This window comes from Aegilops tauschii, chromosome 6 (genome assembly GCF_002575655.3).
Source record: "Aegilops tauschii subsp. strangulata cultivar AL8/78 chromosome 6, Aet v6.0, whole genome shotgun sequence".
In the NCBI taxonomy this organism is placed as follows: domain Eukaryota; kingdom Viridiplantae; phylum Streptophyta; class Magnoliopsida; order Poales; family Poaceae; genus Aegilops; species Aegilops tauschii.
In genome coordinates this window covers 99,355,664-99,372,696 of record NC_053040.3, presented here as the reverse complement: position 1 = coordinate 99,372,696, position 17,033 = coordinate 99,355,664, and positions in this window count along the sequence as shown.

Sequence of the window (17,033 nt, the reverse complement as noted above, 5' to 3'; positions counted from 1 at the left end):
CCGGAGGGCGACATGATCGATGGAGAAGAGGGCTGGAGATGAATGAGAAATAAGCAAACGCCACATGATTATACTTGACCGGCTCAAATAAACAATAAGTTGTCTCGCTTGGCCTACATAGTGAAAGGCCTAATGCGCAACGCGGATCACTGACGCTCGAATATGGCTGGGAAACAGGGAAATCGACATGTGGGGCACACCTGTCGGGACGACGTAGCGCAAACTAGTCCGATGGAGGAGCTGGCCCACGACCTCCTCGCCACCGGCAACCGTTCATGTGGGTCGTGGGGGCCAACAACGTGGCGCAGCTCCAGCACCGCCTCTGGACACGGCGACCGCGGTGAGCGACACACTCATCGTCGCTAGACACGGTCGGTTTCAGTGTGCCGAGGGTGGCGTTAGTGCTGTGGCATGACCAACAACTAGTATGTTTGGTTTGTGCCCAATGTTGCCCCATCAAAGCATTGGGTAGCCAAAATCTTGGTTGAGGTTTTGGTTGCCCATGATTTGACCGACATCGGCAAGAATATTGAACTAGAGTTGGCTAGAGTTCATTGGCACGCCAAAAAATGGCAACCATCCAGTTTTGGGTCATGACCAAAACCTCAAAAAAATGACAACCATCCAAACAAAGACCAATCTTTGGGTCATGACCAAAATTTTGGTAAGGTGCACTTTGGCCACAATCCAAACACACCCCAACACCCAGCTCGTCGAGGATGCACGGGGCGCTGGGACGCGTCCACGGAGTGGTGTAGCGTGGCCAACTGCATCCTCAGGACCTGAGACCATGCCGGGTCGTCTTGCTTTTTCAATGACATGCATCGATCGCATGTGAGCAAAGGGCATCTCCAACGTTGCCACGACCGGAGCTGACTACCCTGGCACACCAAAAACCCTCATCCCTCGCGCCATCACACGGTGCGGTCCCAGTCGGCGCCATCTGCCCGCATTCATGCCGTCCGTCCGTATGCCGTCGTTAAGAGGCTCGGTGCCCAAGGAACCAACTCCGGTGAGTTAATGACGCACCAGGACGCTTGGCCTCACCGAAATGCGCTACTTAAAGCGGCAACGCCCAGCTAACCTCCACACCATAGCGCATCGTCCTCCTACCTGGCACCACATCCACCATGACCGCAAGCGCGAACACTCTATGGGAGACCTTGTCTTCGGGGATGGAGCTCGAGGTCGCCGCCCTCGCTCAAGTTTTCGCACAAGCGGTGGCCACGCTGGCGGCCGACGACAGGAGCACCGTCAGCCACGCGTCCTACTTGCCGCCGTCCAACGTCCGGCACCGCCGAGGCCGGGGACTCCTCCGAGGATGAGTAGGGCATGGGAGGCGGCAGGGCATGGTGTGCCAACTGGCCAGTCCGTCTCCCGTGTTCTACTTTTCCTCGCCGAAGACCGCACCTTCACTTCACGGGTCTTGAACCCTGCCCCCGTACATGGAGATCGCAGATGGAGGACGTCGGTCGCCGCCGTAGAATAGGTTTAGGGTCGTGTTTCTTTTATTTTTCTATCCTATAAAAGTTCGAAATGTAATGAAAATCTGTCATGTTTGCATTAATCTTGGCCAGAGTGTATATGAACTTTCACAATAATATAGTATATTGTAGGAGTACTAGCAAGATGCCCGTTCGTTGCACGGAAGATCAAGATCTTGTGGGAGAAAAGGATGAACGAGGGAAGGCCTTATCTGCAAATGCACATTCATGCATTTCACATTTTTCTACATCTACGGGAACCTACAAAAGGGTTAACGTAAATTGCCTCTCTCTCTCCTCCCCTGATTTTCATGGTAGTTTAAAAGGAAAAAAGGCGGTACACTCACAGCACCCCTGTCGCGGTCGCACTGCACACCCCACACACGTTCGGTCCTGCACACGGCTCACGCAAACGGAACACGCTTCAGCTTGCCTCTTCACTGACACGTGGGGCTGCACTTCAAGAAACCGACCATGCGCCAAACTCCCCCTGCCCACCGCGCGAAAATCCTCCCCCCCACCCAAAAATTCCCCCCAAATCCTAGATTCAACCACCCTTCGGCCAACTAGCCAATAATATTCCCCAAACCCCCCTCCCCCGCCCCCTCCACTCCATTCGCTCCGCCAAAGCCGCCCTCCCCCCCACGCCGATACGTCGGCGCCGCTGTCGGTGTCAAAACCGGCGGATCTCGGGTAGGGGGTCCCGAACTGTGCATCTAAGGTGGATGGTAACAGGAGGCGGGGGACACGATGTTTACCTAGGTTCGGGCCCTCTCGATGGAGGTAATACCCTACTTACTGCTTGATTGATCTTGATGATATGAGTATTACAAGAGTTGATCTACCACGAGATCGTAGAGGCTAAAACCCTAGAAGCTAGCCTATGCTATGATTGTTGTTGTCCTACGGACTAAACCCTCTTGTTTATATAAACACCGGAGGGGGCTAGGGTTACAAAGAGTCGGTTACAAGGGAGGAGATCTACATATCCGTATTGCCAAGCTTGCCTTCCACGCCAAGGAAAGTCCCATCCGGACACGGGACGAAGGCTTCAATCTTGTATCTTCATAGTCTAACAGTCCGGCCAATGGATATAGTCCGGCTGTCCGAGGACCCCCTAATCCAGGACTCCCTCAGTAGCCCCTGAACCAGGCTTCAATAACGATGAGTCCGGCACGCAGATTGTCTTCGGCATTGCAAGGCGGGTTCCTGCTCCGAATACTCCATAGAAGATTTTGAACACAAGGATAGTGTCCGGCTCTGCAAAACAAATTCCACATACCACCGTAGAGAGAATAATATTTCTACAAATCTAATCTACTGATGCATTTTGCAGCATGACATCACATCACGGCCCGGTCATTATTCGAACCGTTTTTTTCACAACCAGCCACTACACATATTGGGAGGAGGTTTCCTTGGCACGTCTTCTCGAAGCAGAGATCGTGTCCCCTTGTCACGGGATTCTCATCAATACGGGTGTGGGTAACCCAACTGCGCCATTAATTACGGCGCTTGGGGAATAAGAGGTTTTACCAGGCAAGTGGGGAGGCGCAGAATCCCTGCTGCCTTTATAAGGGGATAAGGACTCCCTTTTGCACCCACGCCTCTTCCCGATTCATTCCCCTCTGCTCAAGCTCCATTGCCCAAGCGTTCATCTTCTCTACCCACAAAAGGCCTTCCGAAGATGTTCGGATCCAGGGCAGGAGGCAAATGGATGGCCTCTACCGTCCGAGAGAAGGATATCAAAAAGCTTCTGGAGGCCGGGTACCTAGCCAAGAAAATCAGCCACCGTCTCCCGACGGCGGGACAAATCGTCCCTACTCTGGAGCCCCACGAGAGGGTCGTATTACTCCCTCATTTTGTTCGCGGGCTAGGGTTTCCCCTCCACCCGTTCGTCAGCGGCATCATGTATTATTATGGGATCGATATTCACGATCTGTCCCCTAATTCCTTCCTCAACATCTCGACATCCATTGTCATGTGCGAGGCTTTTCTCTGCATTTCGTCGCATTTCGGTTTATGGCTGAAGATTTTTAATGTGAAGCCCAAGGTGGTGGGCGGCGAGCACGCCGAGTGCGGGGGCGCCGTGGCGAGCAAGATGCCCAACGTTATATGGCCAATGGGAACCTTTAATGATTCTATCAAGGAGTGGCAACAGTAGTGGTTTTATATCACTGAGCCGCGCGGCACAGAGTGGGCCGCCTCTCCCGAGTTCTGATCCGGCGCCCCCCTACGGCTTACATCCTGGGTCAAGAAAGGCCTGGACTGGTCCTTGTCCGACGAACTATCGGAGCTCCAGACGCGCGTTAAAAGATATGGGAGACAAGAACATTGAACTTGTCAATGTTGTCCAGGTGATGCTAGTTCGCCGGATCCTGCCTTGTTAGCACCGGACTTGCAATCTATGGGAATTCGATCCAGCCGGGCACCAAACCCTGCGAGAGCTCTTCGGCTCTTTGCACAAAGACATCTGGAAGGTGCTTTTCAAGTCCAGCAAATCGTGGCCGGACTCCGCCGAGGAACGCGGGTACCAACTGTCCCGCCCTGCAAGTTCGGCGAGTTATCAAACTTTTCTATCCGCGTAACCCAAAGGAAGCGCTTAACGTGTTTTATACAACTCCCCCAGGGCTCGACGAAGAAGGCGGAGCGGATCCATTGTCCGGCCCCGCTGCCCGTAGAACCGGCCGTCCCACTTCTGATGAAGATGCTGGTCCCGACGCCTTACAAGGTGCCAAAGAAGACGGCCGAGAAGGAGGCCAAAAAGACCCGGGGCGGCCTTCGTTGCCGCGGCACCTTGGACACAATATCCGAAGGCTCCGATGCCCATTCCGCCTCTAAAGAGGACGAGGAGGAGGAGGAAGATGAATCCCCTGTGGGGGGAAGAAAGAAGAGGACGGCCTCCGTACACTTGGAGGCCGAGCTGCCCAAAAGGGGAAAGGCTCCTCTTCCGGAGGAGTCCACTGCCGCTGCCGACAGCGGCCCGGCATGGGATCCCAGGGCCCCGCCCCTTGTGAACTCGTAAGTATATAAAGTCCGAGTACTTTTTAGGCGTCCGAACTTATCATGGCATAGTATTTCAACCTAAGCCATATTTTCTGTAGTCCGGCGAGGTCCCGTACCAAACAATCCTCATCAGAGGACTTGCTGAGCTCAAATGCTATGGAGCGGGATGCCCCCAAAGGCCCCTTCCTCCAAAAAGGTGCATAACACCGAGGCTTCGTCCCAGAAGGACCCTGGCCAAGGAGGAAAGGGAAAAACTGTGAAGGCGGCGCCTGGAGGTCAAACCTCAGGGGCCGGACACATGGGGGAAAATATTCCCATGGGAGCTGACGGCGGGGGCCATCCTGAGTTCGGCTCCCAGCCGAATGCGATTCCGGAGATCTATACGGCTCCAGAATAAAGCAGGCAGCCTCCCTCAGCTGCAGGGGGCGTGCATGTTCCATCGGCGACCTCCCAACCAGAGGTGTTGGGTGCTTTGTTGGTGGCGTTGAAGAACGCCTCCATCATTGATGAACACCGTGCCCTTGTGGGTGCGGTGATTGAGAAGATTCAGTCAACTGGGAGTGGACTAAACGAAGCCTGAATCAGCCTTATAAGAGGCTTTGAGGTATGTTTTATGAGTTTTTGAAGAGTGTCATAGTATAGATAGTAGCCCCTGATACACTATTCGGTGAAAGAAAGAACCGGACAGGGGATCGAATTTATGATCGCAGGAAGACTCATTGAATGATATTGATTTCTCTTCTGTTATAAGCAGGCGTCTGTAGCGGCTACTGCCTCTCGTACTGGGGAGATCTCCGGACTGAATCAAAGTCTGGAGCGGGGCAAAGAAGAACTTGGCCAATTGAGAATGAAGTTGAGAGATAAACAAGGTGTGCACAAGCCTTGTTCGCGTTTATTGCGAATGAATTTTCAGTATGAAATAAGCTTCATGATTTGTGCTAGGGATTGTGACTGAAGTCGAGGTCCTTAAAAAGGCCGCGGCCGAGGCCGAGGAAAAGGCAGCCACACAGCAGGCTCTTCGTGAGAAGCACGAGGCCATGTTTATTAAAGCTGAGCAGGAGCTGCAAGGGGCCGTGAGGAAGTGTGAGACCTTGGAGCAGAGTTTAACAGAGAAGAAATCCGAACTCACCCAGGCGCATCAGGCCGCGAGCGATGCCCGGGGGGAAACCCAAAGCGCCCTGCAGGGGATCCAAGAGGCGAGGAAGATCGCGGCGGGTAAGGCTTTTTCCATGTAAAGCAAGTATTTGAGGGGAAAACTATATTTCTAATTTTTAATCCGGATTTCTCAGGGGTATTTGCCGAGCTACCCCGCAGCATATCAGATTGTCAGGACCGGATTTTCGGGGTATCAATTTCCCAAAAATGGTCCTTGTGCTCACCAGCCCCAGGATTACTGTTAGCTGATGAGGCACCAACTTGATACAGAAATTCCTAGCAAAATACAAAATATGTGGTACAAGACCATTCTGGCCTATGAGTACAACAAATGGTTTCTAGTGGTTGATGGCGGAAGCGGTTTGTGGTTCATCAGTGGCCATGGGACTCCATTTCCCACAGGAATAGCTGACCAGGATAACTCCTATCTTCGCGAGGCTGCTATCATCATTGCGTAGGTTCCGGGTCTGTCGTCGCAACGCTCCTCTCCACGCAAGAAATCTGGCCAAGACAATAGCCAGGGACAAGCCATTGAGTACTTTGAATGTACTCGCAAATATTATGAACACAGGTATAATATAACAAATGATGATCATGCTCTGAAAAATTCTATGATCACAACGTCAGCCACGAAATAAAAATCCATGATGCACGCAAGCAGGTTGTTCATATGAATATGCAATAAAGGAGCAGAAATAGAATGCACCGATCGGGTGTCTGAAGCGACGCCTTGAAAGGATAATAATATAAAGCATGCCTCAGTCGGGCGTCTGAGCGACACCACATAAAGGGCTTATAAATAATTTAAAATAACAAGCGTGCCACAGTCGGGTGTCTGAGCGACACCGCATAAAGGGCTTATATGTAATTTAAATAACAAGCATGCCACAGTCGGGCGTCTGAGCGACACCACAAAAAGGGCTTATAAGTAATTTAAATAACAAGCATGCCACAGTCGGGCGTCTGAGCGACACCACATAAAGGGCTTATAAGAGAATAATCGCAGTGAGTATCCAGGAGGTAGAACCGTCCCAGGGATACTCAATAATTCAAATAATGTAAATGGTTAGTCCATAATAATAATAATCATAATCCTCATGTGTCATAGGTCATAATCAATGTTCTGGTTTAGTAGTTCTTCCTCCGAAGACCGACACTAAGACCGACACTTGACCCATCCCAGACTATAGTCCTTAACCATGGACACGACTATTCGAATAGATATAATCTCTGTAGAGGGTGTACTCTTTACCCACGAGTAACGGATTTCTTTAGTCCATCGGGACTAATTCCGTCTACGGTCTTTTAATTGAAAACACACCTAACCGCACACACCAGCCTAACTTACTGGTGTCTGGAATCACCCACGACACCCATTAAGCGAAACACTAAGTGGGGAGGCTACAACCTCGATTAGCATGGGATCACAAAATTTATACCGCGCGCAAACTAGGGGAGCTACCCCTTCGGCTCCAACCGAAAACACCCATGCCCCCGGACCAGGTGGCATGCCTACCGGGGGCCTCCGGTATCTTCCACCATGGCCTCTCTGTATGGTGTGTGCTAGGAAGGGGTTGACAACTTACTGAACCGTACCCTACCTGTGGCAGAGACAAGTGGTAGTACGAAACAAGTATGGGGGTTACTGGAACAAGACTCGATCTACGGTCGACTCAGGAGGTTTAAGTATTCCCTGCATGGTTAGCATAACAAATATGTTTCAACCAACAGACAAAAATCACCACTCATCATACCTCACTATGCCGTACCAGACACAACCGTCTCGATGAAGACTGGAGACAAGCTCGTGTCTACCCAAGAAAGAGACTTTCCCGGATTCCTTCCGGTAGGCATGAAAGGCATACAAGGGTGATTACTATCACAAGCATATCAAATTCCAACAGCAAGGAACATTCTTTATGCACTCATGAGTATGATCATATCATCACATAAAATAATGAATACTTTGTGTTAAGGTGGTGTTGTAACCGTATCAAACAACACACATAATATTATGCCAGGGTTCAGAATGCTTGCCTTCAAGAGTATGCAAGTGGGGTGCATTTTTTTGGAAATTGCTTCCTTCTTCAAAAATCCTATTTTGAGAAAATTCAAATTAACACATAGTTTCAAAACAGTACAACAAAGTTGTTTGGAAAATTTTCAAATAAATATGATAATAAACTAGACAGAATTTTAGAAACAACAGAAAAAGAATCAAGTCAATTGGACTTATATTTAAAAAGTTATAGCCAGTCAAAGTTTAGTCAAAATCTGTTTTTAATAGATAAATAAAAGAAACAGAAAAAAAACGGTTCGGGGGGGGGGGGGGGAAGCGTACTCTGTGCTTTACGCCTTCACTTATGCCAGCGTGGATCGGCTCTGGGTCACTGATAGTGGGTCCCTTTGGCCCACTGGTCAGGTTTGACCAGTCGCCCGCCTCCTTTCTCCTCTGCCCGAGCGGAGGCGGGGCTCTGGCGATCGCCGTCGACGAACGGCGGCTTCCCGCGGGCTTTCGAGGGCGGGGATCGATCCGCTGGTCCAGGGCGGTCTTCCCGGTGGTCGAATGGCTGTAGGGGGCGAAGGGAGTCGCCGGCGACGAGCTCCGCGGCGGAGGTGGCTTCGGGAGGATTTGGGGGCCTGGGCTACGGTGGCTCCCCATCGAGGCTGAGGGGCTGGGCGGCTCCGCGCGGTCGAGGGGAAGAGGGTGGTGGCACTGGATGGACGGCGGGGGGGGCTCTGCTTGCGACGAACAGGGCCGGAGGGTGGCGGCAGCCGAATTGGCCGGAGACGAGGGAGAAGGCCTTCCCCCATCGATGGCTGGCGGTGGTGGCTCTAGAGTGATGGCCTGAGGTGGCCTGGGGGTTCGGAGGAGCTCGGGGTTCCTTTTATAGGCGGCGAAGGTCGGTTCCGTGGCGGCCGGTGATAAGCTCGATGGGGAACCGCCATTCTGTTGTTGCAGGGCGACGTGGCAGCGACGAGCGCTTGCACACGAGCTTGCGGATGAGCTCGAGCTGTTCCTGGGGCAGCTGTCGCGCGCGTGTGGCTTGGGCGGCGCCGTCCATGGCAGAGGTTGCTGCGGCCGCCCGCTCGCTGCCACGGCCGACCTGACGGCGGCGCTGTAGGGTGCTAGGGGGATGGTTCTGGCGAGTGGATGAGGACGGGCGCGGCTCTGCGGGCGATCAAAGGCCAGGGGGGCGGGGTGAGCGAACGCGGCAGCTCGGTTTGCACGCGCGCGTGCAAAACGTGCGCTCCGGGCGCGCCCAGAGCACGCACGCCAGGCGTTCGGCAAAGTGCGAAGGCATTCCAGGAGGCTTGGGAGGAGCTGGGGTTTAACAGGTCTAGGTTAGAGTAATCTAGGGACTTAGTGGACATGTTGGTTTGGTCAGGGGATCAAGATCACAATGCAAATATGAAACTATGCCAAATCTGTTCATGCACTCAAGGTGTTCGACAGAATGCTATGGGCATCTAGGCAATTCTTGGGGTGGCCAAAAACTCCAGGTCCTAGTCTCTTTAGATGATAAAGAGGGTGGCAAGGTTAGTTTGTTAAAAACAAAAACTTGTTAGTGCAAGTTTTTGAGAAAACCAAATCTGGACAGAAACTAAAGGCCATCTTTGCATGGACCAAAATTACTCCAATGGGTCCACTCTCCTGGACCTAAGGGTTCTGCAGGGTGGACTATAAGTAGGAAAAAGAATCATGGGCAACAGAGCAAACAAAAATAGAGTTGCAGTAGAAAATGCCAAACTGGACCAGAGAGCAAAAGAGGATGATTTGCTCAAATTTTTCAAAGAACACTCATGGGTTTTTGCATAAAGTTGAATTATATGCATCTACTGACATCTCCAAACACTTGGAAGAATTTTTAAAGAAATATTTAAATAGGTTGTAGTGCAAAATTTACCAACTGGACCACATTAGAAAATTTGGTGTAGAGCTCAAAATCTCCAATGACCAAAAGATATTTTTGCATAAAAGTGATGTGGAAACATCACATGACATCCCCAAATTTTTGTTGAAATTCTAAAGAAGTATTTGAAAGGGTTATAGTGCAAAAGAGGCTCCATAACTTATGAAAAATCATTTTTAGAAGAACAAAGCTAAGGAAAAACAATTATGCAAATAAACCCACTGATAAAAGAAATGTTTTCTTGAGAGGGTATACAAGTCCAATAATATTTTTGGAAGGTTTTCACTTGGGGTAAAAACTTCACAATATCAAAGAAAAGAGAGGTTCTGAAATCAAACGATAAATCCAGAAAATAAAAATTTAATTTCCTGGCAAAATTTTAATAAACAAAATATGGTTAAATTTTTGGGGTGTTACACAGATGCCGCCCAATTGTACCGAGCCGAAGAAAGGAACACCGCAGATAAGCTCTTCTGGTCGTAGTATTTGGCACCGAATTATCCGGTGGCTTTTGCCGATCAACTGAAACAGCTAATCGAACTGCATAAGGCGGCAGAACTAGCCATGAAAGATTTGGTTATCCGACTATGGCCTGCTGAGCCGATTCCAAGCAGCTACTTCGGGCTCATGAAGCGGCTTGTAAGCGCTTGCCCTCGACTTGACGTCATCAAGCGGTCGGTCTGTATAGAAGGTGCGACTGGCCTTCGCCCTTGCAAAGGTGCACTGGGGGAAGATGGATGCTGAGAAGCTGATGACCGAAGGGCCGCCAGAGGGAAAGGAGCACCGCAAGCCCGAATTGTCTTATGAGAGTGTCCGGAAAGGATCCTACCTTGCAGCGGAGCTATGTACCAAGGACATTATATTCCCATGAATGCACATCATGTTGTCCTTTGTAATGTTTGAATAGGGTCATTGATTTGTTGCTTGTCATATAAAAGTTTACCCTCCTGTGCGGCCGTTTTATATGTTAAACCTGAGAGTTGGCCAGTTGTCGGCTTCTGTCCCCACGTAAGAAGTACGGGGGTGTTCGGGATAAACCTGAGCACTCTTTATCCCAGTTTTGGGTCCTTCGAAGGAGGCGCTCAGCACAACGAACCAGGCAATCAGACTATAGGGCTTTATCACTCTCACTTAGACATAGGAGCTTTAGTATGGTAGGCGCAGCCCCTGGTGTTCGGAAGACCGTACTATGGGCTCTATAAGCACCTGATCAGGAAAAAACCGATCCATCGCACACTGCATTGGTTATGGCATTATGCGGGATAAATCCTTAAAGATTTTGTGACCTCTCGAACAGCTGACCAGCTCTCGCCGTATCATGACAGTCAGTTTTCGGCTTTCTCTACTGAGGTGCTCGTCCGGAAGAACCGGGACACAATCGTAGTAGTTCTCCCAGTGCTACCTTAGCCGATATAGAGGAACGTAAGGTACCAAAACGTGGGAGCCGGCAAACCCAACTATTGACCCAGGACATGATTCGGAGCTTATGCATATAATGCTATAGGTTCGGGGTGCCGAACTTCCATGAAGGTGTTCGGACTTTATAGCCGTACTATGGGTAAAACGAAGCCCCTGGCATATTTTAAGGCATATCGCTGTGTACGGATGCCACTTGACATAAGAATTTCAATAAGAAATAATGGCAGGTAAACGTCATATAAATCCACATGTTGTATTTAATAGTATGTCTATGCGTATGAGTACAAGTAATGTGATAAAAAGGGAATATGATGGCGGAACCTGCTGAGACCAGGGGGGAAGAAGCTGAGTGCGGATCCGTAATATAGTCGGATGGTCATTGCGGGGAATATCTAAGGATTCCCTTGCGAGTTCAAGCTGCCTCCGTATAGTCCGTCCTGGTCGGTGCAAAGGTGAACCTGCGAAGGAAATGTAAGAAATATTTGCGTGCCGAAGAGCGGTTGAGCCGCTGAGTTCGGCATGTCCTGGCCTTCGCCGGAGTGTTTAATTAAGCTCTAGACTAGCCGGGCTATCCTTCTGCGAAGCAGTTCGGAGTCCCTTGACGGTGTCCGGGAGCCTGGACGTTGACTCGAGGTTCGGCTGCAAGGTGCTGCTCGTTGCTTCTGCTGCTAAAGTAGTGGTGTATGTGCCGGGGGAAGGCTCGGCCTTGACATTGACCGTGATGACGCCGCGTGGACCGGGCATCTTGAGCTTACGTTAGGCATAATGTGGCACCGCGTTGAATCAAGCGAACGCGGTATGTCCGAGCAGTGCCTGATAATCGCTGCGGAAAGTGACGATTTCGAAGATTAACTCTTCGGTACGGAAATTTTCTGGTGATCCGAAGACTACCTCAAGGGCGATGGAGCCTGTACAGCTGGCTTCCACTCCTGGTATAATGCCTCTGAAAGTGGCTTTAGTAGGTTTGACTCGAGTTAGGTGGAACCCGTCTATCATCGGGTCGAGGACTAGTGCGGTTGGATTGCCATGATTGGTGTTAACCGAACGATTCATGCGGTTGAAGGTGACCGGCCCTAGTTTATATTGTGGGACGACTAGTTCCGTTAAGTCGGCATCCCTAAGGGTGCGTATCCGGTCCGAGTTGGTAATTTGTGTGGTATTTACCACGTTCACCGATTGAATGTGCGGGGGGAATTTCTTTTGCCCTCCTGTGTTCGGTGATCCGGGCTCTTCGTCGCCATCATCGCTTTAAGGCCCCCCTTCTCCGTCTTTGGCGCCTGCCCTGCCGGCTTGTTTTAAGACCCAGCATTCTCTGTTGGTAAGGGTGGCTGGCGCTCCTGGGGTGCCATGGATTTGGCATTGGCGATCGAGTATGCGGTCCAAACTGGATGGACCCGAATTATTATTCTTGAGTGGCCCCTTCCGCTGACCGAACTTTGAGCCCCTGAACCCGGCATTGACTGCCGTATCTTTGGCGTTTTCACCATATTTGCGGTGCTTGTGTTTGTTGCTTCGTGGTTCGCCGTTGCTATCCCCAGCCTTCGATGTGCCAGGTTTACTTGTTGTATTGGTACTACGAGCCAGCCAACTATCTTCGCCCGCGCAAAAGCGGGTCATAAGTGTTGTGAGGGCTGCGATTGATTTTGGCTTCTCTTGGCCGAGGTGTCGGGCGAGCCATTCGTCGCGGATATTATGCTTAAATGCCGCTAAGGCTTCTGCATCCGGACAGTCGACGATTTGGTTCTTCTTAGTTAGGAACCGGGTCCAGAACTTCCTGGCCGATTCCCCTAGCTGCTGAGTTCTATGACTTAAATCATCAGCATCCGGCGGTCGCACATAAGTGCCATGGAAATTGTCTAGGAATGCATCTGCCAGGCTATCCCAGCTTTCGATGGAGTTTGCCGGCAAGCTATTAAGCCAATGCCGGGCCGGCCCTTTGAGTTTTAGCGGGAGATACTTGATGACATGTAGGTCATCCCCGTGGGCCATGTGAATGTGGAGGAAGAAGTCTTCTATCCATACCGCGGGGTCTCTAGTACCATCATATGATTCAATGTTTACGGGTTTAAACCCTTCTGGGAATTCGTGATCCATTACTTCATCAGTGAAGCATAGGGGGTGTGCGGCGCCTCTGGGCCAGGCTATATCACGACGCAGTTCATATGAGTCTTGTCTGCTATATTCGGCCCCGCCGGATTTGCTTTTAGTATATCCGGTGTGACGGTCATCGTCCCACGTTGGTGCACGCACCGTATCCGTAGATCGGTCTTGCATGTTTTGCCTTGTTTTCTAATACGTCTCGCAGGTCCTGCGTGTTGCCCCGGGCCTTGGTATTTTTGTTTGAGTGGCGGCGGGGTGCGGGCTGAACTTCGGGCTGATATGCCTCTCTGTCTTGGCCACGAGGTGGCCGATCTGCCGCATCATACGCTGGTGATGTAGGTTTTAATGCTTCCTCCTCGAGTCGAGGTAGCAACCTGCGCTTTGGGTAACTCTTGGTTGGGCGCTCGAGTTCATATTCCTCGACTGCCAGGACTTCAGTCCATCTATCCGCTAGCAGATCTTGATCAGCTCAAAGCTGTTGTTGCTTTTTCTTCAGTCTGTTTGCTGTGGCTATAAGCCGGCGCGTGAAGCGCTCCTGCTTGACGGGAGCCTCAGGCACGACAAATTCTTCATCGCCGAGGCTCATTTCGTCATCGGAGAGAGGCATGTAATTGTCATCCTCTGATTCTCCGTTTGCTGCCTGTTCCGGAGGGCTAGCTTGTTCATCCTCCCACTCGAGGTTTGGCTGGAGGGGATTATCGTTGTGTTCGGCACTATCCGGAGCATTATTGTCTGTTGTGCCGGTATCGCTGCTTTTACTATGGCGGGACTTAGAGCGGCGCCGCTGACGTCGGTGCTTGGGTTGCTTCTTGGAGGGATTATCCTCCGTTGTCTTATCGCCATCCCCTTCTTTGGGGGTGTCCACCATGTATATGTCATACGATGAGGTGGCAGTCCAGCGCCCTGTGGGCGGTGGTTCTTGTTCGTCTCCTGCATCGTCGTCCATACCGTCGATGTCTTCGGAGCCGAAGTCGAGCATGTCGGTTAAATCGTCGACAGTGGCTACTAAGTGGGTGGTGGGTGGGGCGGGAATTTCTTCGTCGTCCGCATCCCGTTCTAGCCGGACATAGTTCGGCCAATGGTCTCCTGACAGGGAGAGAGACTTCAACGAGTTAAGTATGTCGCCAAAAGGTGAGTGCTGAAAGATATCTGCGGAGGTAAACTCCATGATTGGTGCCCAATCGGATTTGATGGGCACAGACGCAGGCGGCTCGGAGCCCATGGCTGGGGACGAATCCAATGGTTCGGCAGCACGGGTCACGTAGGAGGTGAAGTCGGTATTCGGCGCTATCGCCACTGAGTGTGCGACCTCCGTGGCGGGGTCCATCCTCCCGTCCACAGATGGCGCAATTTGTTCCTGATTGAGGGATGTAGTGGTTGCAGGTGTGATCTTCCGAACACTGTCCGACGGTAGAGCTAAATCATGCTCGTCGTGATTCTGCGGCGCACCTGACATGGGCTCGAATCCGTCGAAGATCAAGTCCCCGCGGATGTCGGCAGTATAGTTCAAGTTTCCAAATCTAACCTGATGGCCAGGGGTGGAGCTTTCGATCTGCTCCAGATGGCCAAGCGAATTGGCCCGCAGTACGAAACCGCCGAATACGAAGATCTGCCCAGGGAGGAATACCTCACCCTGGATCGCATCGTTGCCGATGATTGAAGGAGCCACCAAGCCTTATGGTGACGGCACAGCGAAACTCTCAATGAAAGCACCAATGTCGGTGTCAAAACCGGCGGATCTCGGGTAGGGGGTCCCGAACTGTGCGTGTAAGGCGGATGGTAACAGGAGGCGGGGGACACGATATTTACCCAGGCTCGGGCCCTCTCAATGGAGGTAATACCCTACTTCCTGCTTGATTGATCTTGATGATATGAGTATTACAAGAGTTGATCTACCACGAGATCGTAGAGGCTAAAACCCTAGAAGCTAGCCTATGGTATGATTGTTGTTGTCCTACGGACTAAACCCTCCGGTTTATATAGACACCGGAGGGGGCTAGGGTTACACATAGTCGGTTACAAGGGAGGAGATCTACATATCCGTATTGCCAAGCTTGCCTTCCACGCCAAGGAAAGTCCCATCGGACACGGGACGGAGTCTTCAATCTTGTATCTTCATAGTCCAACAGTCCGGCCAAAGGATATTGTCCGGCTGTCCGAGGACCCCCTAATCCAGGACTCCCTCAGCCGCGGTTCGTCGAGGGGACACACGGCGATCCACTTGCTCCCACAATACGCTATCGTAGACTGTCGTCCTCTAGCCGCGCCGCCACCGCTGGCGACGTTCTTGTGGAGGCGCACGGGGGTCAGCGCCGCCACCGCTGGCGACGTTCGTGTGGAGACGCACGGCGGTCAGCTTCTCCCACGGTACGCGCATTCTAGACTGAGGCCCCGTGCATGTAGGGGTAGCATTGAATGTTAGCTGATAGACGCTGTTAATCTCACTGTTTGCCGAAGTAGTTTACAGTCAATATGCTATGCTTAAGAAGCTTCCTTGCCCTGTTCTGCACTCAATCTGCTTAGCTGAGATGGCATGCCAAGGCCGATTAGTTGCTAAAATATCCTGCCATATATTTATTGTGACGTAGATTGCCATGGTCTAGTAGCCAATCTGTTAGGTGAAATAGCTCTACACCGTTTTATACTCGATCTTTGTTGCTGCGATGACCTTCGATAGTTCGATGGCTGTGTGCTAGGCCTCATTGACTGCTGAAAGAGCCTGCCATAATTTAGCACTCAAATATGTTTGCTGAATTAGCTTTACATATATTTTGTTACTTAGATCTACTCGTCCAAATATCTTGCCATAGCTTTAGACATCGACCTAGGTATTTTATTCCGGACTTCATAAAAAAGCATATATGTTTTTCCTGTAATATCTAGTAGAAGAACTAATTTGTATGTCTAACAGATGGACAAGACTTGGATAACTTCCGCTCGAAGATTCTCCGCTGCATATGTAGAGGGGGTTGAAAACTTCATGAACTTCATCAGAGCTGAGTACGGTGGTCCGAAATCAGATCTGCTCTGCCCATGTAGCAGTTGTATGAATTCAGTTACAAGACCCCAGTCAACTGTGCAAAATCATCTACACTTGTATGGGATGTCGGTCACATATACTAGGTGGGTTCATCATGGTGAAGCTGTGAACGTCAATGTTATTGACTACGTGGAAGCAGCAGATCACCATCTTGATCTGCCTGATGCTCAGGTGGAAGAGGAGGAGGAGGAGGTGGTCGCGGAGCCAGTGAGTTTGACCAACATTGAAGAAATGCTACGAAATGCTCGTGCATTCCGTGAACTTTCACCTGCAGAAGAAAAATGGTGGGCCCACACGTTGGAACAATGCAACGTGGTTGTAACCCCAAGAAATAAGCTGTCAGTATTCTCAGCTATGGTCACCTTTCTTCAGGTTAAGACATCTGAGCGGATGACCAACAAATCATTCGATGCGATGTTGGTTGCTTTCCGCAAAGCTTTCCGAGATGCGTCTGAGCTGCCACACACCTACAGTAAAATGAAGAATTTCCTTCATGCAGTTGGAATTCGATATGATATGATCCATGTTTGTAAGAATAATTGTGTTTTGTTCTGGAAGGATTATGCCAACTTAAGTGAATGCTCGAAATGCAAATCATCAAGATGGAAATATGGCGATGTTGTGAAGAGGATTCCTCATAATGTTCTGAGACATTTTCCAATTACACCAAGATTGCAGCGGTTGTTTCATGATGCTGAAACAAGAGAGGATGTACTGTGGCGTTCTAGGAACCAGGATTTCAGAGATCAGAATGTAATGAGCCATCCATCTCATGGTAGTGAGTGGAAAAGCTTCAATCAGAAGCACGAAACATTTGCTGCTGACCCGAGAAACATTAGACTTGGCTTAGATTCAGATGGATTTAACACATTTGGCCACCAGAGCGCCAAATATAGCATGTGGCCAGTGCTTGTT